Source organism: Ambystoma mexicanum, chromosome 4q (genome assembly GCF_040938575.1).
Source record: "Ambystoma mexicanum isolate Mex_15411 chromosome 4q, UKY_AmexF1_1, whole genome shotgun sequence".
Taxonomy (NCBI): Eukaryota; Metazoa; Chordata; class Amphibia; order Caudata; family Ambystomatidae; genus Ambystoma; species Ambystoma mexicanum.
The window spans coordinates 491,411,635-491,439,336 of record NC_090928.1 but is presented as its reverse complement, the minus strand read 5'-3'; the positions used below and the strand labels follow the sequence as shown (position 1 = coordinate 491,439,336).

General features: G+C 43.4%; 1 long non-coding RNA gene across 1 annotated transcript in view; it reads right to left on the bottom strand.

Moving 5' to 3' along the window:
* LOC138467798 (uncharacterized) overlaps window positions 1-27,702 on the bottom strand; it is a 330,687-nt gene that overhangs the window by 95,971 nt on the left and 207,014 nt on the right. Inside the window, exon 2 of the long non-coding RNA XR_011268145.1 lies at window positions 1,727-1,773. This is a non-coding gene — a long non-coding RNA (uncharacterized lncRNA). The remainder of the gene's footprint in view (window positions 1-1,726; window positions 1,774-27,702) is intronic.

Sequence of the window (27,702 nt, the reverse complement as noted above, 5' to 3'; positions counted from 1 at the left end):
AGTGCCTTTTCGCCATTCATCATCCTTCTCAGAACCCCTACATTCCTACCACGTAATCCTGCTCTGCCAGCACAAATGCCTGGTGTAATGCCAGTCTGTCATTTTCATGCTGGCATTTAAACAATGGATTGCTAGGGAATCTACCTGTTTCTTTTGTTTACACCTGGTAAAAGTAGGAGGATTCCATAAGCACCCCCACAATCGTTCATTTACACTTTTTTTCCAACACGCAATGGAAAAGTTATGAGGTGATTTCACCACCATTTTAAAGACTTTTCTTGTCAAATACGTTTTAGAAATAATTAAAATAAGAGGTCCTCTCAGTCCAATTTTCATCATTTGAACTACAAAGTGCAAAAGATAGCTTTAAAAAGCAGGCAAAATCGCCCTTACGCCTCCCTTTTTCACTTCGCGTTGCAAAATGGGTAAACGCTACCTGCCATTTACGCATGGCAGGCCGCGTTTACCCAGGATTCTCATGGAATCCGCTTCCTTTTTGCTGATGTAAAAAGCCAGCAGTTTCTAGTGGAATCCATTCGTTTTATGTCAGCATGAAAATATCATGCTAGCGTAAAACAGAGTGTTTTTTAAAGGCAGAGTGGAAAAAGGAGGCTTAAATGTAACTCCTGATCCGTGCGCCTCCTCCGCCTTCAAAAACTACAAAAATGGCCCATAGCGTAAATACAGTTGTTAAGAGCTCTACGCCTCTCTTTAGCACCATTTCCTTCCGGGGACTTGGAATATGAGCTCCATTATTTATTTTTTATTTTTAAAGAGCCACAGGCCCATGGGCCTCAGAGCACAGATAGAAGACAAACAGGGGTGCAGGCATCAGCCAGGGTCCGTGATCAGGGGGAGTGTGCGGGAAGGTATTGAGGTCAGCCTGGGTTTATGTATACAATATTACTTCCAGCTGTGGAGCCTCCTAAGTATTCATAAACGAGTTGGTGTCCAGTTTCTTTCCCTAAATGTCTTCCTGACTGTATTCCACCACCCCCCACCCACCACCCTGCCCTTGTACCAGGACCTGGGAATGTGTGTATTCAGCAGGGCATCTATTTTGAATTCCTTTTGCATTATACTGTATCACAGATTTAGAAGCCATTAACCTCCAACATGTTTTACTTGGAGGTAGAAAGAAACTCAAAAACATGTAATGGCTTCCAAAAGTTTAAGTGCTGCATTTGGTGGCCTCCTCTCCCAAAAAGTTAACGGAAGCACTTGCAAGAGCCCTCATCAATGGTCGCATTGCTACTTAGTTGCCTTCTAGGAGGAATTTTGTTGCTTGGGTCTCCTCAAGAGGGAGGCAAAGATGTAGGCTGTCAATGCATAACAGCAACACACTTCTCAGTCCTTAAAAGGTGCCAGAGTGCCTCTCTGTGGATACAGGCCTCTAGAGGCAATGGTCTCAGTTACTTTCTATGAATCTATGGTAGCTCTACATATAACAAGGGCAAGTGTTCTAAATCAACAACATCCCGCCACACTGCAGCGGGCGGAGCTGCACTTTGATTATCATTTAGCGGAATAGGAAGTACAACTTTTCAAAGTGATCAGCCTATTCTAAATAAAGTTTCAAAAAAGACAGCTTCGTTAGTGAAAGGTGTTGTGAGACCACCTTCCTCTCTCCCATGGTGTCTTTAACAAGTATCTTCTGCAAGCGGAATCTAGACCCTCCTGCCATCAGCTCATTCCCATCCCATATGTACTTTGCTGCATAACTTACCCCCTCAAAGTGTCATCATCAAAATGGCCGCCTCAGCTCCAATGCCGCTGCAAAAAAAACAGAAAGAAAAACAGTTGAAACCTTCTCTTTTTGCATCATAGTTCCAGCATTACTTGGAAATAATTCGTCTTGCAAATAGAACCACTAGGCTGCGCTTTTCACAGTCCTCTTGAAACAAATAGTTAATTTTTCAACCCAGTGCAAGGCAATTCTGACCTGCAGCATGCACAAGCGGGTGGGTAATTTTCAGTAGTTGGGCAAGGGTACTGCCCCGGCACACTCTTATCATTACTCGCAGAGCTGTTGGGTGCACCTGTTCTCTCCTCGCTCGCCGGCTATTTGCCTCTCCTGCCTGCTGCCAAGTGGACCCCCCTGAGAATTGCTGGTGCCTTGTAATGGAACAAGAGAAGCTGGGAGCGTGGCAGTTGGTTAACTAATGTGCAGATGTTCACTTCACAGCAGTGGCCTCTGTGGTTATCGCAGCCGCTGCTGCCAACATCAGATTCTTTTCTATGTATAATTCATTAATGATTAGAGCCGAAGGAAAACTGGTTGCATTATTGCACTGGATTAGAAAAAAGTTCAGCAAAAGGCAAATGCAGGACGATTTTCAGGAAAATAAGCCCTTTCTTCTCGAACATTAACTAAAATAGCAGACATGAATAGGAAAATCAACCCCCTACTGATGAATTCTGTACTTGCAGTAAGCATTTTAAGTAACTAATTTGAAGAGCTTCAGTGCGCCCTTTATTGAAGGTTGCTACCTCAGCCCTTCGAAGATTTACATTTTAAGAGGTCACTAGACTGTCCTGCTGAGGTATTGTTCGATTTACAAATGTTCTTTCACAAAACAATGGACATGTGTGGACTTGGAAATACCACATCATTAAAAGAAATTTAAACCAAAGAAAACAAAACAAAACGTAAAGTGATATTTTGCCAGATTCCCAAATCTGCAATACAACAAAGGAGTTAGAATCCTCCTCGGTAGATTGTGTATAGTTGCAGTGACACCGCCCGAGTCACACTGTCCCTGCTCTTGAGTAGATTGTGTATAGTTGCAGTGACAGCACCCTAGTCACTGTGTCCCTGTTCTTGAGTAGATTGAGTATAGTTGCAGTGACACCGCCCGAGTCACTCTGTCCCTGCTCTTGAGTAGATTGTGTATAGATGCAGCGACACAGCCCAAGTCACTCTGTCCCTGCTCTTGAGTAGATTGTGTATAGATGTAGCGACACAGTTCGAGTCACTCTGTCCCTGCTCTTGAGTAGATTGTGTATAGATGTAGCGACACAGTCCGAGTCACTCTGTCCCTGCTCTTGAGTAGATTGTGTATAGTTGCAGTGACAGCACCCTAGTCACTCTGTCCCTGTTCTTGAGTAGATTGAGTATAGTTGCAGTGACACCGCCCGAGTCACTCTGTCCCTGCTCTTGAGTAGATTGTGTATAGTTGCAGCGACACCGCCCGAGTCACTCTGTCCCTGCTCTTGAGTAGATTGTGTATAGTTGCAGCGACACCGCCCGAGTCACTCTGTCCCTGCTCTTGAGTAGATTCTGTATAGTTGCAGTGGCACCCCCCGAGTCACTCTGTCCCTGCTCTTCAGTAGATTGTGTATAGTTGCAGTGACACCGCCCGAGTCACTCTGTCACTGCTCTTGAGTAGATTGTGTATAGTTGCAGTGGCACCCCCCGAGTCACTCTGTCACTGATCTTGAGTAGATTGTGTATAGTTGCAGTGACACCGCCCGAGTCACTCTGTCACTGCTCTTGAGTAGATTGTGTATAGTTGAAGTGACACTGCCCGAGTCACTCTGTCCCTGCTGCATTTAGACAAACAATGCAAAGTGCTCAACCAAGTGCATAGTGATTGAGTTAGACACTTGAAACAGGCTGACCATTTCAGAGGGTAGTTGTTCTGTTTGTGCGAAATTAGATCTCCCTCATTTGCATGCTTCGCCTAGATCAGACTGCAAAGGGTAATTGCTCTCTTGATGGATGCGTTGAGTCCCGGGGTGTGACCAACATGTTCCCTATATTGGCAGAATGTGGGTGCAATATACAATCCCATAAAGCGGCTGAAGGAAATCGGCGCAGGAAAAATTCTAAATGAGAGAAAAGTATTGCAAATGTCACAAGCACATTACCAGCCAGGCCTTTCGAATGGTCTCTTAAAGCATTTAGCAAAGCACATGTTTATCTTGAAGTGAAAGGTTTACAGTCTACCAAGTACAGATGTTATGTTTACACATGAGAATGTACCCCATCACACATGCATACACACCCACACACACACACACATACACGTTAATAATGTTGATTGCTCCTAATCATTTATTATGGAGAGTCATGGTGATATTACTGGCATGTAGACAACTTGTTTGCATCACTTGTCTGCACCGACCACCCAGACCAACTGGTAAAAGTCTCTGAGGTTGAAGTAAAAGATAATGGGAGGGAGGGTAAGGGCAGGATAATCGTCTTCTGCATGCCTTTAGGAGAATTCTGACTATCCTTTATAACTTTCTAGGGGCAATCGACCAGTGGAGTAACTTTGCTGAAAATGTTGGGGGGGCAGGGGTGGGGTGGAGGGATGGCGGATGTTGACTCTTAGGGATCTTTTTGGCCAAATTGCTCCAAAATCTGGTCAAATGGTAGATTTGACTGAATTTGGTTGCCACTTTTAGTTCGAAGCCGAAAGTACCAAACACAAAAAGCTGGTGTTGCGGGGGTGTTCCCCACTCCCCATGGTCAGTATTTTTGGCTTTGGCGGTTGTGGGGGTGTCCTCTGCTTGCTCAGCATTGGTGGCAGGGGACCCAGCAAAAAAAAAAAGAAAAAGGGACCCTGCAGCATCAGATCCGACCCGCGTTAGATGGATGGATCTGACGCTGCAAGGTACAGGAGAGGCAGCGGATGGAGAAAAGGTAAGTGGGGGGTTATAGGTGTACTGGCGGTTTGGGGGTACATGGGTTTGTTTTTTTGTACCGAGGTAAAAATGTATTCGCAGCAAAACGGACTAAGGTCAATTCTGCCATGATTTGGTACCTCGGTCAAACAACCTAAATCCCTGAGGGATAACACTGGACTACTACACCACAGGACTCCATTGCTGACACTCTGTTATAACTTTCATAAGATGGGTGGTGTATTTTTTAAATTCAATTGGGCCCCCACACATCTTCAGCCAGCCTGCCATGCACCCAGTGACACAACATAACATTCACAAACTTAACTCCAATAGAACATACAAACAATGCATTATTTATCATTCATTGAGACACAAAAGATAACACACAAATGTTTGCATACACTCACTCACACACAAATGCACCCATCACCTCCACTGACACACTGTGTGCATACAACATTTATATGTACATATACAATAACACATAGAAACAATGGCGCAACGTCCATTGAGCAGACCGGACTTTATCACTCCTTGATCCCTTTAATTTTGGGCTAAGTTGACTTGACCTAGCTGAACTATAAAGTCATGGCTGAAAGGAACAGATTCATTGGTATGTCAGCAATTCCTTTGATTTTTCCTTTCATTCAAAGGCAGAAGCCATCGGTTAATACAATGCAGTGGGTGACCAAGTATACTTGGTATAAATGTTTAAATGCCATATATCTCAAAACTTGGGTTCTACACAACATCTTATATGTGTACATGCTGATAGGTTTTTTTCTACAAGATTCTGACTGATTAAAATTAAGGTATGTTTTCCTGTGTTCAAATGGCTCCAAGCAGTGGAGTACCGAGTGGGAGAGGCGGGGGGCAAGCTGTCCTCCGTGGCTCTTTTACGAGCCAGACTGGGACATTTGTTATTGGGACACCTCTCCCGTTCGACACCTCAAAGAAGACGCCCAACGGCAAAGGTGTCCCGCTGGAAGGACAATGTGCGCTGAGTAATTCTTGCTCAGCACGCTCATTGTCTTGGCAGCAGGATACCTTACCCGTTCGGAATGGTAGAGGTGTCCCGCTGCCAGGACAATGTCCCAAGGAGCTCCGGACAGCAGAGGGTCCTCACGTTGCTCTGTATCAACAAAGCATTACAATGTTAGCCATTATGCACTGATGGGAGGGAGGGGGTTACAATTAGCAGGGACTTTTGTCCCTTTAGAAATGTGAATGGGAGGGATATGATATTATAGGTGCTGTCCGGTCATTTGGTCGACAGAAAATTGGTCGACGCAATTTGGTCGAAAGACAAATGGTCGAATTTTTTTTTATTTTTATATATATTTTTCAGGTTTTCGTTTAGGAAAAAAAAGGGTTTTTAAGCAAAAAAACGGGGTTGGGAGGGGGACCCCCCCCCCAAAAAAAAAAAAAGTGAAAATACAAAAAAAAAAAAATTCAACCATTTGTCTTTCGACCAAATGGTGTCGACCATTTGTCCTGTCGACCTTTTTTTTCGACCAAATGACCGGTAACCATGATAGGTTATTTATTACGCGCTTAATACCCAGAGGTTTCTAAGCATGGACCCGGGGATCGAACCTGTGTTCCTCCGTGTCGTCTTGTTTCCAAAGCGAGCACGTTGCCACTGGGCTTTCCTCCCGAGATAGGAGTGACCAGAAGTGAGAAGGGTGCATAATGTTGCATGCTTTATGAAATAATGACTATGGCTTTAAACCCCAAAGGGGTTTGTTAGGCTGGCATTAATCTACATGATGCTATTGTGACTTTGCCTGCAGAATGGGGAGAATACAACTAAAGCCATACTCCCATTGCTCAACATATTTATATACCAATGTATATAGTGTATGGTTAGTTTACTATGAAAGGTTAGTTTATTATGTAATGTGGTTTGCTTTCAAGGCATTGTTATAAATCATTATTTAAGTACATGAAATGCAAAGCAAAACCTTAAATAAATATCAACTAAACCTGGAAAGATGTGCGTAGTCGCTTAAATTGTCCACATCCCAGCTTCACCATTTAACCAAGTGTGTGATCCTGAGCAAATCATTTAATCACATTGTGCCTTATCTGCAGCTCTGCAAGTGACTCTGATTCACTTCAAAGCTTATGTTAATGTATCATGTTATTATAATGGAAAGGACTAATGACTATAGACTTGCTCCACATATAACAATAGTGCACTTTAGGTATTTTGCACCACAAAGTTATTTGTTACTTGGCTTATTTATGGCAACTTATTCTGAAGTCACTTCCATGGTGCCTCCAAGTGTCAAAGACTGATGATGGTCCTTGCAATGTCCTTTTCAGTGAAGTCACGTTTGTTGGTGCAATCCATACAATAATAAGGAAGTTTGCATGTGTTTTGCCTGAGAGGGCTTGGACAGAGCTCTAATAGATGAGTTTCCTGCACCTGGAATGATACTGCAGTTTTATTATTCTTGTAGTGTGTTAAAATGCCATTAAAATGCCATCTTCCATTAACGCTATCAAAAATGTGGATTGGGGCAGGGATGGGCGGTTGGGGGCACCAATGAGACCATGTGGAATTCCACACACTGCTTTTCGTTGCTCACCCCCCTGCCCCACCCACACTCTTACAATGCTGGATACTCCCCTGCTTAGTTTGGTAAGTGTAGCAGTTTTTGGTGGCCTGTAACCTGAACCATGACACCCATTTACTAATTTGCACCAAACCGTCCTGAAAAAGTGTCTGAAAAACTCGAAATACTTTTTGCCAGTCTGGTGAAGATTAGTTTTGGCGGCAGGGTAAAAAGTTATACAGGGCTCCTAAAAGTGTGTTTTTAACACAAAATCCCATACGGTTCCTTCTACGCACCTAGAGCAAAAACTGATTAATAAAAGTTCACCATGTTTGGAAGGTGTATAGCACTGAGCTTCATTTCACAGAAATTGCATAGTACAACAGTTTTGGGTCACAGGTTTTCTCAGCTTGACTCTTTCCACTCTACTTAGGGAGGGCGCACCTTCCACCAACTTCATTTTGAAATTAGGAGGGTGGTGCTTTAGTAGCATCGGAAACGTGTCAAGACTAATTTTAGAGGCGTTGAGAATGCACCATTTGTTATTGTCTTCATACCTGGGGCCTTAATGTATACTGTGAGCTCAAATGTGACACACGCCCTCACTAGGGTCAGCCAGCAGCCCAGCCCCCCAACAAACATACACAAATACAATAAAACATTATTTTAAAAAAAGTATCTCTGCTCTGGTTTCAAACACCGCCCGGGCCACGTCTCATGTTACGCCGACCTAACCTCTTAGCACTCACGCACCTCCAGACAGAAACCAGCAAGCTGAATGAGCTACCTAGTTCCTGACTATTCCACACAAACACAAAGCTGGAAAGAGATTCTCTGCGCCGCGGCCCCTGGAAGTGCTGCTGCTAGCGCGGCAGCACTGGCGCCAGGCCCTGCAACACCCAGTTCAACACCCTGGCTGCTGACTTTGAGTCAGGCCAGCCAGGGTGAGGGACTGAGCCACGCAGTGCATCCCAGCCCTGAATGTGTTGCAGAGCGGCTGCCAGGCATCTCACCATTATGTAATGAGACAACGCAAGGCTTGCTGGGCACCCCAGCCAGGCTTGCGCTGTCCAATTACATAATTCATGATTGCGGCCTCCCTGCCCTCCCTCCAAAAGATGGCGGGGACAAAAAGGTATGCCACAGAAGTTGGGGGGGGGACAAAACCTCCTGTCCTCCCCCATAATTACGCCCATGCAATCGACATTCTATATCATAGCATTAAAGCTTGTTATTCTACAAATGCAAAGCCTCGCAATCACAACTGAAGCGGCATGTGCAAAAAAAACTTATGAGAGACCCACTCCTGACACCTATCAAGAGTCCTGAAAGTAAGTAAGTACATTTATTGCACTTTCGGCGGATTAGACCTCTCGTGATAGAAGAAAACATGATACATTGGTTTAACAATAATAACATATCTACAACTTTTAAGAACAGAAACTAAAAATACAAATTCCACTATAAATAGACTGGTTTAATAGAACAATGATGCTCCAGGGGAGAGATGAAGTAATACAGTGAGATGGTAAACTTCATCACTCGCAGCCCATGTAGTCTCAAAGTTGCACTCATTTACCTTGCTGGACCTCTATTCCATGCCCGTATATGAACCCAGCAGTGGATTTTGCAATAGCCTCCCCAAACCCCCCTAAAAGCAATGGAAGTACAGCTTCCACATTAACCGTGAACCTTCTTGCTTAGCTAGGAGACAGATGGATCTTGAACTCAAGGGTTCATAAACTGGGAAGACGACACGAAAATGGCATTGAATTTCCTCCTACACTCCACATACTTCACATTTGACATTTGTTGCTATGTTCCATCTTTTCCTGTTGCTTTCCAGTGGTGTTTTACTCAAGCCGGGAACCCATCCAGAAAGCCTTAGGAAACACAGCTCCTCTTGTTAGGATGGTAATAACATCACAAAAGCATGAGTATTTTTGCTGTCAATGTAAACTGAACCCAAGATTGTTTCCCTAAAGCAAACTGATGACAAAAAACTGCAAACTGTGCTGCTTCTTTTAAGTGTGAGGCAGATGGCTCAGGGTTGAGCTAATCAAAGACCAATGGAGATTGTTTGAAGCTTAAGTCAGAGAAGTGTCAGAAAAATGTATCATTTTATTATGATTTTCGCCTCTTACTCACTACCACGACAAGGGTGCACCTGAAAGATGGCACTCGACACATGGGGATAGTGTCGCAAACTAAACCATCTAAACAACCATTTTGGGCCCTAGCACATTTCACCCAAAGACTGGTCTCTTTTTACCAATGACAAGTGGAGATGGAGAAAGTACAAGTTTAAAATGGAACTTCATTTCTAAAAATGCAAAGAGGCTTGTGTGTGTTGAAAATATAATCATGTTAACCGCAGAATATGGACTGTGTTACAGAAGTTTTAAAATGATAACATTTCAGTAGTAGGATGTTTTCAAGTATTCTGAATGGTGCGCTTTTGCAGTTCCCCTACTGTTCATGAAGTGAAGAAAATGCATCATTCATTCAGAGTCTTTCTAATGTAATGTTTTATTTCTCCAATAACTTTCTGTTCATTGACCAAAGCTTATAATAATACAGTAGATGGTAAAGAATGTGTTATATATGCTAATTTGTTGTAAACCAATGGTCCTTTTGTTCCTTTTGTATCAGGTTGAATTATATTGGTGTTTAATTCAGCCAGATATCGTGCTGCCTTAAAGTGAACCTGGGTTTCAACTCGGAGAAAAGTAGTCCCCTCACCATTGGGCGTCGTTCAGGGGATACTCTTATAAAAGTAAATTGAATATCAAAAACAGAGCATTTGTGGTCTTCACCAGAGATTAACATCTAGAGTGCCATATAGTCTATTTCAACAGCCAGCTTCAAAAACAATTCATCCATTAGCTTTTGATCCTGCTCTCTCCCAAAAATCAGCCCTTTGCTGGGTCTAAAAAAAACAACAGATCAATCATTAGTCAAGGTCTCACAACCCAGTGAAAGTATTCCAGACCTCTTCTTAAAGTATGATTTATTAGCTTGTGCAGAGCCCGGTGATGAAGGGGTGCTGGGAAAATACCTTGAATGGTTGAGAACCAAAGTCGCACAGTCCTGCAAAGGTACTTGACAGAGATTACTTGCAGCCAAAAAACTCTTTCAAATTATTTCTTTATCAATATAAACTTGGACACAACTAGGGACAATTTGAAGTTCCTGCAGTGCACCTGAAATGCTAGAAACTGCATCATTGAGATGGTACAAACTCTGAATCTTCCCAATTGATGCTGAACCCCCAACTAAAAGAACGTTTCACTGTCATGTGCAAATGAGAAGTTGCCTCCTCATGAGAATGTGCCACAATTACAATGTATATAGGTAAATGTTCAGAAGCACCACCACCTTTGTCTTTAAAAAGCTACCACTGGCCTCATAAGCTTTGTACGCCATGAAGCAAATGCTAGACTGTATTTTTACATTTATTTGAAGAACAGGGATGTCAATTTCAAACAGAAATGACTTACAATAACACATTTACAGATGGCAGAGACATTCCCACGTGGACTGCCTATACAACAGCACAAAGATGAGAACAAGCAGTGAACCAGTTTATGAGGGTGTAAAAAAGTGGGACATATACAGGGAGAAAACAAAACCAAAAAATAAATATATACAGGAAACCAGGTGACTTATAAACATAACATTAATCTTAAGTGCAATTGCTTCAAACTAGAGAGGAGCACTATTTAAATATACAAAATTGCATTATTAAGCGCCACTGGCAGTGGCAGGGTCAGGTAGGGAGGATGCGGGAGAGGCACTGGAAGCTCATTCTTCAGCAACTAAGTGAAGTTTAAGCTGACCTTTGAGAAGGTCTACAGTTTGTCTGGCTTTGATTGTTATGTGCAGTGTATTCCAGTGGAGCGGGGTGAGTAGGGAGAATACACAAATTGACAGGAGATACAGGGAGGGTATGGGACAGTGAGTTTGAATGTGGAGGAGGATCGGAGGGAACGAGATGGTGAATAAACTGAGATACGATCAGTGAGTAGGTGAAACATTTGGTGGACAAGAAGGCATCACTAAAATATCTTTAAAGAAGCCATTTCCTATTACCGCTAGTGCATTAGCATTCATAAAGCCCCACAATTCAGCTCCACAATGAGCCTGCAAAACATATGTGCCAATAGACATTTTCGGACATACTAAAAGCCTGAGAGATTTAGTAGGCACTTCGGGGTAAATGATAAGTACTGCATCATCCATGTACATTAATATTGGATGTTTGTCTTTAGCCATAGATAGTAACGTTGTTATCACCTATTGATAAATATGCAAAAGAGTGTCAGAGCTAATTTGCACCCTTGGCACACACCTTACTGTATCATAAATATTTGCATAGTATCACCATTGAGACTCCACCCCATGTATCTTTGCAAATCTAGCTATCGCCCCACTTTATCTAGATAGTGTATTAGCTGCCTTATCTACTTGCTTTCTCCAGTTACCCTGTGATGTAACTCTCATACCTAAACAATCGTATGAACTAACTTGTTCAATGCGTCCACTATTGTGAAAAATTACAAACAAGGGTATCTTTTTCTTTCTTCTAGTATGTATCATTGTTTTTGATTTGGGGCAATTCATCTTCAAATCATTATCCTTGATCAATTTTCAAATGCACTCAGTTGATTTTGTAGGCCCTTCGAGGTAAATGATATAAGTACTGCATCATCCATGTACATTAATATTGGATTGTTTTTCTTTAGCCAGAGATAATAACGTCATTATCACCTAATTGATAAATATACAAAAAGTGTTAGAGCTAATACGCACCCTTGGTGCACACACCTTTCTGTATCATGAATAGTGGCGTAATATCACCATTGAGACTCCACCTTACTGTGCTTCATTATCACTACATAATAGTACTATAGTTGACAGCAGTGTATGTGGGATGTTATAGTTGATGGCAGTGCATGTGGGATGTCTGGGCTATTTAAAAGGGTGCAAGGGATTTTATAGGATTCCTTTCAGCTAGGGGATGATCCAGGTAAGAGCACATTTGCAACAGCCAAGGTCATGGAGAGTGAGAAGGCAAGAGGAGTGGTCGATAGTGTCGAAAGTAGCAGAAAGGTTCAAAAGAATGAGTATAAAAAGTGTTGGAGTGGTGGGCATTAGAGAGAAAGTTGGAGACGTGCATGAGTGCAGTCTCAGTGGAGTGTTCATGACAGAAGTCAGATTGAAGAGGTTCTCCAAGGCCATTATCCTCAAAGTACTTTGTGTTCCAGTCGAAAACCACTTGTTCAAGGACTTTGGAATAATGGGGAAAGAGAGAAGCTTGGCGATACTTTTCTGGGACATTTGGGTCAGCAGAGGGTTTCTTCAGTAGGTATAAGACAATTGCAGATTTGAAGGAAGCAGGGAAGAGTCCAGCACAGAGAGAAAGGTTAAAGAGCTCAGGGAGATAAAGGCAAGCGATTGAGACTACGTGTTTGACCGTTTGGGGAGCAAAGGGTCGATAGGAGTGCAAGATTGGTTAGCACTGCAAAGGATGGGTGTTAATTTAATAGGTTAGGTAGGGGAGAAGTAGTCCAGCATATAAGAGATAATGGGAGAAGTGGATGACAAGAGGAGGTTTGGGAGGGAGAGAGAGGAGGGCTGTGATCGCGTCACACATTTTAGAGATTTTAGAGGAAAAGTAGTGAGCAAATTAACAGAAAGGGAGTGGGTGATGGATATTGGCTTGGGAGGTGTGAACAAAGATTGGGGAGGAGATAAAATGTTGTGAAGTTGGAGGATGTGGCAGAGTCCAGTACAAAGGATAGGGCAGCAAGGGAATTTTCGTAGGCTAGGAATAGATTAGATATCCGTAATTTGTGCCAGCATCATAGACCTCCGCCTTGCCTTACCTCCCACTGGTTCCCCCTCCTGATTTATTGCTTTTTATATTTTGTGTTGTATGTTAGTGTCAGCACTCCCGTGCCTCTGAGCTTTTGTTCCAGCGCTTTAGAAATAAAATAAATAAATAGGTCATGGCACATGTTTGTTTTGAGGGTCTGAATTTCAAAAATGATCGAAGGTTGAGGACGGGGACAGGAAGGTGTGAATGTGTGAGCAGGATAATGTCAGCCAAATGGAATCATACGCTCATAGTGAAAGTCAGAGAAAGAAGAGTCAATGGAAGAGGCTTGAATAGGTTAAAGAGACAGGAAAGAGGCCCTCTTATCTTTAAGATAAGGAGCACTAAAGTATTGCATGACATTCGTTTCAGTCATTGAAGTGGGTACAGGAGGAGTAGAAGGTGGAGGGGCTGAGATTGTAAAAGTGAACAATGGAGTGATCAGAGGGAGAGAAGTCAATTGAGAGGTCAGGGGAGCAGAGTGAATTAGAGAGAGCGCCAAAAGCAAGGGAGTTCCTACCAGAGTGGATAGGCTGGTTATGGAGGGAGAAGAGGAAGTGGCAATATAGGAGGGAGTTAAATTCAAGACAGGTGACTGCAGAGGGCTTGGGGAGGTAAAATTCCCCCAATTTGACAATGGGACTGTCGGTAGGAAGTGATTTGAGAAGAAGGGTCAGATCAGAGACGAAGGAGTTTATAGGACAAGGGAGTTCATAGAGAGCCAGAACCGTGAAAGGAGTAGGATGGAGAAGATGAGTAGTGGCATATTCAAAAAAAGAAGTGTTGATGTCAGACGGGGGTAGGGGTGCAGTATTGGGGGACTTATTGATATGGAACGCCACTCCAACACCCTTCCCAACAGGTCAGGCAGAGTGGGAGTAGGTAGCAGAGTCAGTGTTGAGAGCTGCTAGTGTAGCAGAGTCATGAGAGGAGATGCAGGTTTCTGTAATAGCAAGAAGGGCAAGTTGAGGTTTATGTAGGGAGACTTGTTGCAGAGTAAATGTGCATTTCAGAGGCCAAGTAAAAGAGGGATAGGAGGTGGGGATGAGGAGCAGGTCTTGGCAGTAGGTGAGGGGGATAGATGAGGTTGGAGATTCGGGAAATACAAGAGTATCTTATTTGAGGAGTGTTGGTGCAGGGGGGAAGGAAAGAGATGAGGGATGAGAGTGATGAAGAAGTTACACCAAGTTGAGGCTGAAGGCTCTGAGAGAAGGGAAGGAGAAGAGTAAGTAGAAGGAGCAATGTAGCGAAGTCAAAGAAATAGGTAAGTGAAGACAATGAAGAAAGGATGCAGGCCAAGAGAGAGAAAGGGTAGGTGGGTGAGCAGTAAGGGACGGTGTTGATGGATGACTAAGGAGAAGCAGATGCATGTCCTGAGTTTTGCCAGAATTAGGCTATAGGCAACCAAAATACAGTTAACAGGCCCAAAACAGCAATACATGCAAAGGGCTGAGATCTGGTAAATTAACGTTGCCAAGAAGGACTGAGGGAATGTGCTTTGTAAATCGAAACCATGATGTATGTACGCGTCAGGTCTAACCTACTAAGCTAATCTCCTGGATGCAACATGTCTCTCAAGTGAGCATCATGAAATCATGGTAGATGAGAAATCAGTTGAGCTTCCTGAGTTTTAAACTGGGTGAAACCCTTCCCCTTTCTTTTGTACCAGCAATATGTTGCACACAATCACCTGTGGATGAAACTGAGATCTGGGGCCCACTCCGGTGTTGACGATGCTCGGTAGAAATACCTTTAACATTAACATTAACATCTCTCTTTTGGATCCTTGGGCAACAAATCCTTCACCTCCTTAAAAATCAGCACATTATTTTCTGCAGATACTATAACTTTGCATTTCCTAAAGTGCTGGAATGGCATCTGCACAAACTCCAGAACAAAACATTAAACAATCTGTGAAACCAAAGTGTATTTTTCAAAACCTTTTGAATTTTTTCCACCCAAATAAAAATCTGGGTGATAATCTAGGCAATATCCTATCCAGAGCAAACTTTCCTCTTGCAACCTTTCACCTCTGTTATTTTAGTATTGTTAGTGTTGCTGGAATAAAATTGGGTTGGGGGGTTTGAAGACTTGTCCTCCAATTCTCTGCCTAAAAATTGATAGCTGCCGTTCTGATGATTAATGGCTGAGTGATCCCCTCCTCAGGCTTGCACTAGAAGATACATGCCAGGAAATAATCTTCCTCATAGATGCTTGAGCCTTGACCAGTGATGTGAAAGTAATCATATGCTTTCAAGGCAATTCAAAACGATATTAGAAACACATTTCTCTCGACATAAATGTACTACGAAGACTCAGCTAAGCCCTCTGGCTTGGAGTTGATCTTTAATAAAATACCCTTTCTTTGCACCTGGGCAATTGACTAATACGTGCTGCCTAAGAAGAACAGCACTCCCTGTAATTTGGTCTCATTTGTGAGATTGAATATCTTTGCCAAGGGGCCCGAGGCTTAAGATGTCAGTCTTGGCACATGCGCTAAGCCTGAGCCACACCGGTAGACATATCCCTTCTATATTTGGAAAAAACAGAGAGCTCCTCAGTAGGAGGGAGAAATGTCAGACATCTTTGGCAGGTTGGCATATTGGCACTCTACCTAGATCCTGTTCCTAGTGCTAGGCTCCATCTTGCTGCATAGAACACTGTATGCATATTTATATATAATTTGTAGTGTGATCCAGTCCCTACAATGACGGTGTTCCAAAAATTAGGGTCAAACATAGGCATCCGATGGGCAACTTGCAAACCCAACAGGCCCTTCCCTTAGTCATCCTTTTAATCATCATCAACTGTATCCTCATTCTCATAAACTACCGTTGTGGGATCAGCCGTGTCCATCTCATCCCCTAGGAATATTGGCAGGGAATCTGTCCACACATTCCCAGATAATGGGCCTAACGACAATTTGGCTTACTTAGCTTTGCATTGTCCTCCTGGCAAGGGGATCAGAATTGTGCACAAGTCACTTCTCTCATGGATGGTCCCAGACTCTTACCTTTGGATAGGTAGGTATCTTGTGGTCACTTCACTGTGCACCTATGTAGCTATGTTTTTTTAGTGGCTCTAGAATAATAAGGAGTACACCCCACATCACATGCTTGAATCCCTCACCCCCAACTCCGGGTAAATAAGGGTACAACCTAAGTGACCCTGGCTAGTGCTTTTGTTAATTAAGTCATCATATGATTTATTAGCCCAGAGAAGGAGGGATAAGACCTCCGCACCAGTCAGAAAGCCAGGAATGCCTCATAGTATTGCCCATGTTCTGAGCATGCTCACAAGGAGGAGGCAACCATATTCCCTGCTGGGTGCAAGGTAGGTTTTCCCTTGACTTCTTGCTTTACACCTCCCAGGCCCCTCCCCCATGCTAACCCCTGAACCACTTGCCTGTGGCTGCCTTTTCCGCCGCTGGCACCAGGAACACTCTCTGCTCCAGCAATTTCCAGCTGCAGCAATGGCTATCATAGAAAGTGAAAGTTCCCTTTTCCCTATGTCCATGGCAGACATTTGGTTTTATATTTTTTTGAAATTGGAAAAACATCAACCGTTCCATTCCTCGACTTAAAAAAGTACACTATTGGAACCCCGGAAATCATGCTGGGGTGCCAATAGCATTATACTCCTCCTTGGAAAGGCAATAATGGTCAGGTAATGACCGGGGGCTTATGTTAAGGACCTCACTTCACTTGGGCCTGTAACGCAGAATTGAAAGCGTCAAATACTTCAAATTTAGGATGTTTTGACTTGAAAGAAGCATACTCGAAATGCACTGTGGTTGGGAGGATTGATAGGAACAAAACTGCATCATATTCAGGTATTCATCACTTCTTTTTTTATTTTTTTTATTTACTTGTGTATAATGAAAATAAGATTTTTACAAGATCTCGACGAAGTCAATGAAGATAATTGAGAAGAAGAAAAAACAAAACAAAAACAAACAGAAGAAGAAAAGGGAACAAAATGCAGCAGCAGGTGGGGCAAAGGCAGAACAGATAGGTCTAGAGAGAAAGTGTCAAACATCGACACAAAGTCACCAGGAGTTTTGAAAAGCGTTTAGTCCAACGAATTTGGTCGTGATTTAATCTTTTTAACAAGCAATTTCAAGCAGCTTCGCCATGGCAATGGTCCATTTTGTGTTTTCCCCAGAAAGGTCTGCACATCGCGGAGTCAGGTACGGTGCTCTCTCTTATCTCATTTGGGGGCATTGCATCAGAAGGTGTCTTAGAGTTTCTGTTTGTTTAGGAGTCTCGCATAATCTGCACTCATTGATGTTAGTCTGTAGCCTAATGGCTAAAATTTCATGAGTTAGGAGCAAGTTCAGACGTGCTCTCATAAAGGTTTTCATCAACAGTTTGTTTGGAAATTTTATGCAGTAGGCCAAAGGGGTTTTTAATCTGTTGAAGTTTGTTGGCAGATGTCTTAGAAGTTTGTTGGCTTCTGCTTTTTCAGATGTTGCAATCCAGTCTTGGCATTCCATTTTGAATTTGACTCTTTGTGGGTTTGCTTTCAGGTTGTCTTCAGTACAAGCTATATCAATCAATTTGGCTTTTTAGCCCTCCACCCATGTGTTCAGTATTTTACAGTAGTAGCTTTTAATTTCTTCAGCAATCAACCTGTATATAGGTAAGCTGTCAGGCAGCATAGTTTTCCTCTATAGTTGCATAGTACTCTGCTCCACTGTTGCAGCTAGGGACAGAAGACCAAGTTCTCGCCTGATTGCTGCTATTGAGACAGAATTAGGCAGGCCGAGAACTGATTTCCACGGGTGGCCTTCTAGTTTAGGCCAGAGTGAGGACGGCATGTTTAGAGTAGCATCCATCCCATATGTTAAAGTCGTCACCACTTTTTCCTTGTAGAAATGGATGGCAGGGAGTAATCTGCCATATTTCTTATCGATGGCTCTCATTTGGGCTGCTAGGTTCCTAGTTTTTTCCCAAAGGATCTGCTGCATTTTCTGCTCCTTTCCGGAGCCATCAATTAACACCCCGAGGTATTTGAAGTAAGGCAAAACTTCAATTTTGGTGCTGTCCAGAAACAAGTTTAAGTTCTTTTTGTTCTTAGAAGGGTGTTTTTCCAAGATCAGGATCTTTGTCTTATATTGGTTGATTTCCAGGTTGTTTGCTTCCATGTAATACGCTACGTTTGTTAGCTGACGTTGCAGACCAATGTGTGTCTGATCTAATAAGATCAGGTTGTCAGTGTTTAAGATGCGCGATACAGTCACTTTGCCTATTGTGGGGGGAAAGGCCCTCGTCGTGGTTTCTGAATCCTTGTAGTCACCCAGAAAGGTGACAAAGAGGGCAGGTGCAAGAGGACAGCCCTGCTTTACTCCACGTTCCGAAGGTATTTCGTCTGACAGTAAGCCTTGACGGTTTAGACGGACACGTAGTTTGGTGTTTGTGTGGAGAGCGACCACCGGCTCTAAAATTGTGGAGGGGCAGTTCCACGTTTTCATTTTACTCCACAGTATGAGTCTGTCCACTTTGTCAAATGCCTGAGACAAGTCTACAAAGGCCAAAAAGACTTTTGGAGCGACTGCCTTGATGTTTGGTTTGAGTATGTTCAAAAGTAGAATATTTACTGCGAGGCTTGCATTTTTTGGAAGCCCATTTGAAAGGGATCTGAGCTTGGCGATGTTCTGGCCCAGTTTTTGAAGTGTTTAAGTAGCAAGGTGGCAAATATCTTTCCGATAATGTCTAGGAGGGCAATCGGGCGGTAATTAACCTGGTCTTCTCTATTGCCCCACTTGAAAATTGGGACCACAGCTGCTTGCGTCCAGGAGCTCGGGATTAACTTTGCTTTCCTGCAGTGAGTGAAGATCTCGCTGATAAAGTTGGTCCATTCCTCAGTATGTTGTTTTAAATCGATGTTCGATTTTAAATCGATGTTCGTTAGGCCGCCTGGTGCTCTTGATGTTTTAAGTTTCAATGTTGCTCCTCTAATGTCGTCTTCGCTTGTTAAGTCAATCCAGGGTACTTCTGTGTCTGACTCGAAATTCGCAGTTCGAGTGGGAGGAACAGCAAACAGTTCTGAGAATAAATTTACCCAATTGGCTTCTGGAACTGAGTTGGAAAGCTGGTTCGCGGCTAAGGAGACAGATTTTTTTTAAAAATGACCAGAAGTCACGAGAACTCTTGGTGCTAAGTGTCCTTAGCATGACCTCAGCATCGTTTTGGTAAAGGTTGTGTCTGTCGTTTTTTAACCATGATTTGTAGATTTTTGACTCCTGGTGCCAGGTAAACCAGGCCCTTTCTGTGTTAAGCGTAGTGGCAATTGTTTTCAGTTTCCTCAGGATTCTTCTTTTTTCAACCACGCTTTTGTCATACGCGTGGCTAGTCTTGATAGGGACTTTCTTTCCTCCTTTCATCGCCACCTTGTATTTCATCAAGAAAGGCAGGTAGTTAGGTCTTTCTGCCTTTGTAGGTTTGTAACCTTCCCTGGTCACATGCCAAAAAAGTGACTGACCAGGATAGTACAAGCATTTTCAGGATGCGTGTGGACTATTAAACACGCAGTAATAATTTTTCAGGTGGATAGCCTTTTATTCAATTTTAACCTTTCAGTTGCATGTTTATGTACGTGTGACCAAATGTCTACTACACTGCAGGAGTAGAGGGAGTACATAGTAGTGGCTGGCTAAACTGCTTCGTCAACACAAACTACTGCTAAACCAGCAGTGATCCCATTCATATAGGTCAAATGGACACAGCACAATGGATATACCTCCTTTGCTTTTTGTGCTAACTTTGGCCGAGAGCAGGGGAATACCCTTAGGAAGGGTGTGAAATTATAACAGCAGCAATCCAAACAACAATAGTACAAAGACTCCAAAATAAAAGAATGCCCAGTCAAGGATCTATAAAAAGATAGATTTTAATTCAACAATAAAAATGCAAATACCCATCTAGAAAACAAAAGCAAAAACCAAACCCTGCAAGAAAGAAACAGAAATGGAAATAGTATACAAAAGCAAGCACCCTGGATGCTTGAGCAGGGGTGATCAGACAAGCAATTGCAGCAACGTTACTGTTCAAAGGCTATGTATTTCAAGGGAGGGGTTATAAAAGGGGCTTATACATCACTTTCATCACAAAAGTGACCCAGGGGTACAGGACCCCTGAAAAGTACCTTTTTCCTAATCTTGGTTGCTTCAACAGCATCAAACTAAGCTTCTCTGTACTTCCCTTGCAGTCAAAAAAGGTTCCAGATACAGAAAGTCACATTGATTCAGGTGACAAATAAGCACTGGGTTCGCATGAAGGCAGGGCTCTATGCAGAATGAGTCATAGTTCAATGCAGGGTGGTTTAAAGGGCTCAACAGGCTCGTATTGGTGGTCCAGTCGGTTCAGGCAATGTTACAGCTGGGTCAAGTCAGTGTGTGACACTATGGCATCCAGCAGTTCGAATAGGTGCTGGATTTGGGTTGAGGTGAGATCCTGTTGGTTTTATGCAGTGCTCGATGAAGCATCAAGTTGAAGTCTTCCACAGCAGTGAGCCGGTGTTCATGTCAGGGTAGTACTGAGCGCTGCTGGTGTAAAGTGCTGTTTAGCAAGTTCAAAGAGGCAGGAAGCAGTTCAATATCATCGAGTGTCGAAAGAAGCACTGCATCGATTCTACTTGTCTTCTTGAAAGTCCACAGATGGGAAGGAGTGGAAGACCCCTTCCTTATAAAAGCAAGTTGTCATTGGGGACTGGACAAACACAAGCCTGCTGTAAGGGGACCAACCCCTGTTGCAGTAACAAGTGACCCTTGCCTTATCACATCGTACCCAGAGTACATTGGCCTTGGGAAATGGAGGGGACAGGAATGGAAAGAGCCGAAACAGAAAAGCAAGATGGTGGAACTACTTCTGAGATCCACCCTTCCTTCTCTGGCTACTCTAACTCCACCCCTTTCCCACGCCTGCTGACTTCAAAGGCCCTCTGTAGTGCAGCACCCTGGAGTGAGGATGGTCTTTATTTTGTGAGTGCCCATTTGAAGCAGGGTTCCTATGAGATCTTCCAATGAAAGTCTGTGTGCCTGAGGTAAGGCGTTACCCTTTCTCATGGAGAATCAAAGGAAGACAGCATCTTGGCTATTGTCACACATGAAGTAGTACAGATGGCCAGGCTAGCCATAAATATGCATTGATGTTGACATCACTGAACTGAGGTGACAAAGTTGGTACTAGTATGATATCAAATAGTTGTGGCGTTTATAATTGTGTGGTGTTATCAGTCACTAACATAACCAGGCATGGCTTATTCTTAGAGATTACCTTGCCACCAGATGGGCAACATCTATTATATTTTAGATAAGAGATGCAGGAGTTACATTGACACCTCTGCCTGCAATGACTTTGGGTCACAGCAGCTTTCAGGGACTCAAATGTGACCTTTGGACCTGCCTTATGCCACGGAAGAGCAGGGGCTGCAGATGTTAGGAGGCTGATTCAATAAAAGTACATAGCAGCATTATGCTTTTGGCATGTTGCTTTATGACAGTGGGGTCTAATTAACAAACTCCCATTTCAGAAACAGATTTATCTGCATCATTTTATGTAAATAAAAATAGAAAAAGCTAGAGCTTACACACACTTGTCAGATGTCCTTCTGTCAGAATAAGCAGCTCAGGCACAGTCAAAACCCTAATTGTTGTCAAAGGTGTCCAATCTTTATCGGACCTTTTTATATTTTTGCTGAAACACTTGAGACCTCAAACAAGTTCACTTTGAAAGATGTTGATAGGAATAAACGTATGTGTTTTATTTCTATCTGAACTTATTGACTTTGGGCCTGATTTGCAAAGTGTTTTTCAATGAGATTTTACCATTGCAAAATGCATTTGTAAATTAGGCCCTTTGTGTTTCTGACAACTTTTCTAAGCAGATGAGAAAACAGTTGGGCAACTGTTAAACAGCTTTTTGTTCTGCCAAGGTACCCTTTTCCACCATTATATTAGAGTAGGCTTGTCCAGAATTGTATTGCCTTATCCCACCATGGACACACACACACACACCAAACTGAACCCTGTCACCAGGTGCACATGTTGGCCTTAAACAATTGATATAAATAAGCACGAAACTAAGCAATTTTGGAATGCAGCAACATTATGGGTATGTAGGAAACTGATAACAATTTCTCTCAGAAGATCGCTCCATTGTCGGATTGTGAAATATGTGCACATGTTGGCAATTACAGTTTGGAACAAGGGAAAAACAATCTCGTCCTTCTTCCTGATGCTAGTCCCACATGATAGTCTTTCTTTCTCCTCCTCCCTCTTTCTCACCCTAATCCTTCTTCCTTGTCCTAGTCTCTCTTCCTCATTTGTGTCCCTCTTCCTTATCCCTATCCCAACTAGTCCAACATTCTTCCTCTTTCTTTGCCCATTACCTCTTCCTCATAACAGTGCTTCATGTTGGTCTGTCTTCCTTTTCCTCATTGTAAAGACTGGAGGGGGGTATCTGTACGTCTGCCCCCGTTATGGTAGAGTAAAGGCACATAACAACCACAGGAAGGCTCTCAATTTGGTATGCCTTGATAGCAGCAAGGATTAAGCTTTCAGGAGGTGATGTAGGCAGGTTATTAAGTACAATATTTTCCCAAAGCCCCCACAAAGGAATGTCCACACACTATGTTAGATGATAACACTGCTTTTTTAATGTAAAATAAGGTTTGCTACCTCTACCAAATATACATATAAATTATAACACTTTGGACATGGAATGACTTATTCAAAGAATGGTAAATATATACAATCTATGTGGTACCACACACGACTTACATTCAGTAACAACTGCTCTGACAGCAGACAGTTGGAAATGACAGGTGAATTCTTAATAAGGTGTAATCAGCATAGAATAGGGAAGAAATGCAGGCTAGTTATGAACAGTGGCAGAATGCTTTCTTTAGACTAGACAAGTAATTCTGAGTGAGGATCCCCTCACCTGGGCAACCTGTAATAGAAAAGTTAGGAGTAATTTATGTTATCTTTTACGGTCCAGTCCAATATTGTTCAATAATGTTGTGCTTTCTTTGGTTTTACCCCCCCCCCCCCAAAGTACCTGAGAGGCCACAGTAGAACAGTATTCAAGAGGAACCTGGGGCCCCCGGATGACTCCTGAGGTTAGAAGATGCTCTTCCTCGTCACAGTACCTTTGGTGCCTTGGCAGGCAAAGTGTCAGAGTTTATCGGCTTTACTCAACGATTCCCTCTGAGGATGGACCCCCTATGGAAGAAGGAGCCACTGTGATGCTAAGTCCAAGAACAAAAAGGAAACCAAGTCTTTTGCAAATTGGCTCTTCGCAGTGCTCTCCTTTGGTCAACGATTTCTCTGACTGTAGTAGTCCTGTGAAGAAAAAACTTTGGTACTCAATTACGGTACTGGACAAATGTAAAATCCCTAAATCTATTGCTGTGGACTCCTTAAATGCTTGGTGGATGAAGATAACACCCCTGGGACCCTTCAATGACTTCTGGCGGGAACGGGTGCATAGGTCACTTTTGGTGTCGGGTTTCGGAATATCTTGGTTTTCCGACTTTTGGTACTTTGGTACTGCAGCCGCAGCACGGACCTTTGGACGGCTTCTGGCAACCTGGACTCAATCACTGCAGTGGACCTTGGACCCTCACCAAGTCTGGACCCTCAGGATGACTTTGATAGCTTTTGGTGGCGGGAAAGCCACTGGCGAACCTTCCACGGCACCCAACGACTCTGGACTCTCTCTGGCGTGAAAAGTGGTCAGGTGACTGCAGGGATGTCCTTTCAAATTTCCTTAGGCAGTTTGGAACTTTCGTAGCTCTGGGTGTCCAGCAGCACTATGCCAGGGTACCCCTCTCTTCTGGGCGGTAGACAGCAACTGCTTCCAGCAGTCACAAAACGCACCTCCGGACCCTGGGTGAAACCAATGGACTTCTCCAACTCGAGATGTCTGCCACTCCCCTTTCCAGACTTCGAAGATCCCTTCTCTGTATGGCAGACACACATGACTGGCTTCCAGGATACGTTGATGAAGAGCAGCAGTTTTGCATGAGGGTCCCTTGTAGCTCAGGGAGAGGTCTCCTTTGAAGGTCCTCTCTGGATCAGTACTTGGGAGACACAACAGCTTTCGGATTGTTGAAGAAACACAGCTGCAGACTTCTCTTCCAGCTGGGCTTAAAGGAGCAGCTTCTTCTTGCTAAGCTTCGACTTCAGCTACTGAACAAATTGTTAAGTGAGAGGTCCCCAGATATACACATCGGTCCCTCATTCACTTTGCCTGAGCCAGGCTCAGTCAGCCAATTACACAGTAGGGCATTTATGCAGGCAGGAAGCCAATCAGGCCATTCAGTCCACCCAGACACCCATAACAAAAGATGTTGATTGGTGCAAGTACCCAGCCTTTCGGCACGCTACACTGCATTCATGTCAGTTTCAGACAGGGCTGTCTCATACATTGTGTCACACACAGAAACCAGACACACAGTCGACAGAGGATGTTCACTTCAGACTCCACTCACACAGGTCCCACTCCTAAGGTGTACCCACACCCCACAACACCTGGGAAGACTCCAGTCAGTCTGATAGGAGGCAGCCCCAGAGCCATTCAGGGGGAAAGGCAACAACAGCGACACATATGGTGCTTTCACCCAACAGCCATTCAGGAGGAAGGGACATACTCAGGGCTTCCAAGGACTTTGGGAAAAAAGGCAAAAGTCAATAGAAACCAAGAGACCACAGGGGCCATCTTGCCTCCTAACAGGAATCCATTGATTCCCATGGGTGTCACTCCGAGCCATAGCCAAGTCAGCATATAGCATTCAACATGCCCATACCCTGCTCTGTGGGCAACACACAGGTGCCCAATAGCACGCATCAGGGGTACAAGGTTGTACCCCCACCCATGGGTGCCATAAGGGTATCCCATAGGTTATGTTCACCAAACGATAAGAATGAAGAGCTGCACTGCCAGAGGTTTAGGCGGGACATAGAGGAAACACACAGAGAGAAGTGATAGGACAAGGACAGGAGGACCTGTCCCTCCATGAGGCATTTCCAGCATCACACTCATCCCTCTTAGTCCCTCATCCTTGTCCCTAAGCCTCTTACTAGTTCCTCCTCCCCATCATAGTACCTCATCCTCATTCTATACCCTCTGTCTCTTGCTAGTCCCCCTTCCTCAACTCTCTTCTTCTTCCTTATACTACACCTTCTTCTTGGTCTTATTTCCTCATCATCTTCCTTGTCCTCATCGCTCTTCCTTGCATGTGTTCCTCTTCGTAGCTCGGCTTCTTTGTCCTAGTTGTACTATCTTGTCGTACTTCTCTTTCTCTTCCTCATCTTATTTGTTTACTGTCCTAGTCTCCCTTCCTCTTCCTCACCATAGTTGCTCTCCCTCACTGTAGTCCCTCTTCCTCTCCTTCATTTTTATCCCCCATCCTAGACCCTCCTCTTCATAATTCATCCTCTTCATCCTGGTCCACCTTCCGTTTCCTACTCCTTAGTTCTCGTTCTATTCCTGCTCCTCAGACTAATCCTTCTTCTTATTTCTCTTCTTCATCCTTCTTCCTATTCCTGAAACTCTGGCCTAGTCCACCTCCCTCTTCGTTGATCCAGCTTTCGTCCTAGTCCTTCTTCCTCTCCATAGTCCCTCATCCTCGTCCATCTTTGTCATCCTAGGGCACCTTTCTCTTCTTTGCCCATTTTGCTCATCCATCCCATGTCTTCCTCTTTGTTCCAGTCTAATGTTGTATCCCCTTTTCCTCTTACTCTTCCTCGGCCTATCCCATCTTCCTCATCTGGTCCCACTTCCTCCTTCTAGTCCCTCTCACTCTTTCTTGTTTTAGTCCCTCTTCCTTATTGCCAATCCTAGTGCCTCATCTTTGTCCTTTGCCCTTTTCCACCTTCCCTAGTCCGATACTCTCATCCAAGTCCCAGTCTCCATCCCACTCTTAGATTCTTTGTAATAGTGTCTTAGTCCCTCAGGCACAATGTCCCATTCAGTCACAGCTTCCCCTGTTTCCCCCGAAACAAGTCCTTATTTAGTTGTCTCTTAGTCTTAATTTCTCTCTTGTTTTCCCTCTGTTTCTGTCTCTAGCCCTAGTCGTCACAGGGTAGTGTGGTGATGACCCCAGTGGAAATGGAGTGGGAGAATGTGAAGTAAGAATACAAGCCTCCATGGAGTGTTTGTAAGAGTGCTGGATGCTAAAATGATGTAATCTAAGAGAATGTCACCCTGTTTATGCTGAAACAACCACATTCCAAGCCAGCACAGAGATATGTGAGTGGTACTGATACATTTCACAAATGAAGTGAAATGTCCAATGTATGCATTGAACATAAGCATTGATATCAGGTACAGCACTTGCAGGCAATATGTGAGTAGAGCAGCTGCTTCAGTTGATACTGAGATAAATGGTAAGGAGTGCATGCTGCTCAAATATTTCTCAAACATTTGCAAGAAATTGGCATTTGGCTTTAGTGCTCTATGATCTTCCTTATAACAATTATAAATAGCAAATTGACATGAATGTCAAGGCCCTGTTTCCATGGGCGTATCTGGAAACTGGTGCTGGGACTTGGTACAGCACAATATCATCAACTTTCGTCAAATGATAGTTACCAAGTAGTATGTGCCCTCCTACACATGGGCTCATATGTCATATATGACTGTATTCTATTTTAGAGTCATATTAACCTACCCTTTGGACCTGTTCTGAAAGGATTGTTAGGGGTTACACAGTTCTGCTGTACATTATTCCTTGCCCTGCATACTTGGAGCCAAAGGCATGTTTTTACATTATTGGTAATGCCATGCCGGTTAGTACAAAGATCAAAATCATGTTATGGGCTGCCGTAGCAGGCTGTGTGGAAGCTGCAGGCTTCATGAGCCAGCTGCCCATGTAAAATGTTAAAAGTAGTTAAAAAAACCATCAGATGCTAACAGGGCATCTAGTAATAGTCAGCTGATGACTTGCCATTCAGGTTGCACATTCTTTGATCTAAGACCGTTCTTTGTGTGGTTGGCGCAAATTCATGCCTAAAGTTGTCCAATAAAATAGAAAACTGCAAAAGAATAAACTGTTGTCTTTACCAATGCGTGTTCATTATTGCCATTAGATCATCTCTCCAGTAATGAGTTGGCCAAACTGTCATCAGAGTTCACAATAAAGTAGTCTTTCCGGATATTGAACTTCTGAACACAAATGTTAAAAGTCCATACACCACAGCTAAAATATTAGAGAATCAGGCAAAATGTTCTAAAACCCAGAACTCAATAATGGATTTAAAAATTGCAGATTGAATGTGAACACACATTGCAAATCATGTACTCTTCTATTTTCCCTTATTATTTATTAATTGACTAAAATGCCTCAAACAGCATCGAATGGATGCAGATTTAATCTTACTGAAATTAAATGTCAGTTTTTTTCAGTAAGTGCAACCACATTATGCTGTGCTATGCCAGTGTTCAATCAAGCTCTTATGGTGATAGGAGCAAGTCATGAATGTCACTGCAGAGAGACCCTAGCAAGCCAACGGATGGTGTAGAAAGTTGACTCTGATGCCAGATGTGCTGAACTCTTGCTAGGTTAGCTCTCTTGATCTGGGTTGGAAAGGCATTGGGCCTCATTACGACCCAGGCGTTGGACCAT